This window comes from Aulonocara sp. 'chitande type north' Nkhata Bay, linkage group LG14 (assembly GCF_057382095.1).
Source record: "Aulonocara sp. 'chitande type north' Nkhata Bay isolate Kocher_YH1m ecotype deep benthic linkage group LG14, A_spYH_male_GT1.1, whole genome shotgun sequence".
Classification (NCBI taxonomy): domain Eukaryota; kingdom Metazoa; phylum Chordata; class Actinopteri; order Cichliformes; family Cichlidae; genus Aulonocara; species Aulonocara sp. 'chitande type north' Nkhata Bay.
The window spans coordinates 11,050,195-11,054,101 of NC_141357.1; positions in this window are offsets into that span (position 1 = coordinate 11,050,195).

Here is a 3,907-nt window from a genome sequence, read left to right on the forward strand (position 1 = left end):
AATGTATATGCACATAAAAATATAAAGACTACCTTAGGCTTAAATGTAATGAATAATGTGAGGTGAGCCTCACTGAGCAGTCTCACACGAGCAGAATAACTAGTATCCCAGGCCTTTCACAAGAGGCTGCAGGAGCAGATGCCATTCTAAGAAGTGAAGCAGAAAGTAGCTGTTACCTAGAAAAAAAAACATTACCTCATCACACAAAACACAATTCATGCCGTTTGCATCGTCATCTCTCTTTACAATGGGCCTTCCCCTTTGTGGATGTCATCATGTGGCTCAGAGCCCAGCTCATCTCTGAGGGAGCTGCTGATTATGAAGCACCATCAGACTTGTGGAGATGGAACCAACCATTTCACACCGGATTGACCACACATTCCGGTGTGAGATCCCTGTTCCCCTCTGCTTCTCCTGTACACCAACAGCCATATTGCTTTAGGCGAAAATGCACATCCATGAAATTGTTTACAAAATACACAATAATAAAACTAGAATCACAGTTAACATCTTTCCTGTATGCAGACTTGTGCTCTGTTGGTCAAAGCATTTTTTGTCTCTTAGGGGAAATTTACTTACTAATTTGAATTATTCAGATCATTCAGTATCAGTGCTTTTCCCATGATGACAGTATCTGCCAAACTGTTTTCTTTATCGCAAAAAATATTCACACTGAATTTTGTCTGGAAATGTGCAAGGCTTGCAGAACTGGAACAGAGGAGGCGTTCAAGGAGTCTGCATCAGCATTAGCCTAAGAATAGAATAAATTCAAGCCCATTACAGAAAAACTCCAAACCTTTTCCCTGGTTCCTATCATTCAGTATTATATGTTTTTTTTTGTTTGTTTGTTTTTAAATTACGGTTTATTGAAATTGTATTTTACACTGTTTTAGATATTCATGCAGCTGTGCTAAAAAGTAATTAAAATTGTCAGGCCCAATGACATCCTGTGACATATGCACTCCAAAATGGGCTCACTTTTTTGTGCTGGGCTTGTGTTTAATGATTTTACTGCACTACAACAACTGTAAGCAGGCTGACAGCCACCAAGAAAACAAATCTGGACAAATCCTGGTGTTTAGACAGAAAGAAATATAATGTGACATTTTAAAGCAAAGAGTACATCCATCCATCCATCCATCCAGTACATACAAAATGAAATATGCCAGGAACAGATTAGGTTCATGATTTTCTTCCTCTTAGTAGTGTCAGAAGATTGAAAGCAGGAGCGATTCTAGGATTAGAGCTTTGGGGGTGCTGAGCACCCAGAGAGCTGCCCAGCCAGGCAAGATAAACTTTACACGTCACGATGAGACTTCTTCCCTGTCTCTTTCAGTCCCTGCATCCTTAAATGTCTCCAGTTGTCCCGAGTTCTCTATGACTGTCTCCTTGGTGCATTTAAACCCCTGTTCCTCCCTGTCCTTGTCTTCGTCTCTGTTATCAATCATCCAAATTTTACCATCTCTGTGCAAGTCTGCAATAATAATGAGTGATGCTCATAGTGAGTAAAAAGTAAACAGTATAATACAGATACATAAAAAACACTCCCAAAACAGAATAAATTATTACAAAATATTAATAAAAAACTATAAAAATGGAGGCAACTTTGCCCGTGGTATAATGTATACAATGTATGACAAAATCTTTACTGCAGATACTAATTTAATAATACTAATTTTGTATTGTAAGATTTATGAGTTTCGAGCTTTCATAGTGGTACTTGGGAGAGCTTGACATTTTCTCAGGTGGTACACACTGTAAAAAGTTTGAGAAACACTGATAAGGTAAGTGTATATGTGCTTTTGGACAACATTTAAAGCTGCTGTACAGAATCTTTGAAACAAGCTTAAAACATTTTTAGAATATAAACAGAGCACTCTGCTTCTCTTTACAGCTCCTCACGCACGTGCTGCGGCAGCAAAAGTTGGCCTACCTATTACTGGCTGATGTTTTAGTAGAGTTGTGGCTGAACCACATAAAATATATATCATTAATTTTAATCTCCCCAATCAATGATAATGTTATGTTGGAATGTTGTTAAAGAGGGTCAAAAATGTTTCAACCCAGTTTGTTTTGCAGATTCTGTATAGCAGCTTTAATATAGAGAGAACACAACTTCCAGACTGTGTGACTAAAATCAGGTTTTTTTCTCTTTTTGCCTGTCACTGTTCCCTGTCTGTTTTCTTACCTGGTTCTTCCTGACCTTGTACTTTCTCCTCACATTCCCCTCTTTGGACTGACAATCATACACAAATAGATTGTATTCAATTAGATGAAAAATTACATTAATATGAAAAGAATACTGTTGAGGAGTACTTGGTGAGGGCTAGTTCTTTTAGGTTCAGCAGCTAACAAGATGGTGTATCGGTCAGGATACAGGAAGGAGGACAACAGGCTTCCACTTTGCTGGATTGTCACCGCCAGCTGTTTTATTGCCACCTAGATGCTCAGTGTTGCCAGCAGTCTGTAGTAACAAACAAGTTGCCATGAGTATATAAATATATACAGCAACAGCTTCACTAAGATAAATATAAAGGATTACATGAAATAAACCAACACATCCATCTGAATATACACATAACAGGACATATATAATTTGAACTACGCCAATCTTACATCTCTTGCTCTAAACACAGAAAGGACACAATTAAACACAGTGAGAATGTCATACATAGCCGAAACATCCACTCTAACTGTAAACAAAGGACTTTGGCGCCATCGTGTGGCCGAATAAAATTACTACATAATGGCGGCGGCCGGCGGCACATGCTTCGAGTCACGAGATGAAAAAATGCGGTGCTACAATGCGGTAGAATGCAACTAAAGCCGCGGCCAACATCAGAATCGGAAAATAAACATATTTAAGGAAACTTACTTCCAATCATGAACTTAACACTCGGAGCATCACGTGAAGGATGGCAACCAGGAACACAGCTTACGAGGTAACAGAACTAACACAGAAAAATCTCCTCTTCTCGAGTAGCATCGCGATACCCCCAACTTCTGCCTACGTCATTTCCTACGACTCCACCCCACACAATATTGCAGAACATAGACATAAAATCCCAGAGCCTTTTATACAGCCGCCCCCAAATGTGGTTACACATTTGCTCCCCGAAAAAAGGCTCCCTAATCAGTTGAGGGAGGCGACTTGCTATTCTGCTTAGTATCGCTGTCTTCCGATGGCACGGCAGGTAAAACTACCAACCGAGCAACTGGTCTGGTGTAAACACGTCCATTAACGTTCACATCAGCAGATCGGACAAGTCCATCATCACTACGATGAACCTTAATCACATGGCCTATTGGCCACAAGGCTCGAGGCAGCTGTGGATCTGCAACCATAATAACTGCCTTTTCCAGAAGTTCAGGAGGAGTTGACTGCCACTTCTGCCTTGCCTGTAAGCCAGGCAAGTATTCCCTGATGAATCTTGCCCAGAACTGATCAGCAAGAATCTGTGAGTGCCTCCAACGTCGCCGACTGAGGTTCTCTGTCTCAGAGTAGACCACCTGGGGTAGTGATCCATCAGGCCGCCCCATGAGGAGACTATTGGGTGTCACAGGGTCCACATCGGCTACGTCGGTGGAAACGTAGCCTAAGGGCTTTGCGTTAAGGATCAATTCAACCTCCAGCAGAACTGTACGGAGTACCTCCTCGTGAAGAGGTTGGGAACCCACACAGGTGCGCAGAGCTGTCTTCACTGAACGGATTTCCCTCTCCCATACACCTCCGAAATGTGGGGCTGCCGGGGGGTTGAACTGGAATCTGATCTTCTGACGGGCGAGCCTCCCTTGCAATGTCTCTGACATGTTGGCAAAGGCTTCTCTGATTTCTCGTTCTCCCCCTTTGAAATTGGTCCCACAGTCAGACCATAACTCTGCCGGTGTCCCTCTTCTGGCTATGAAT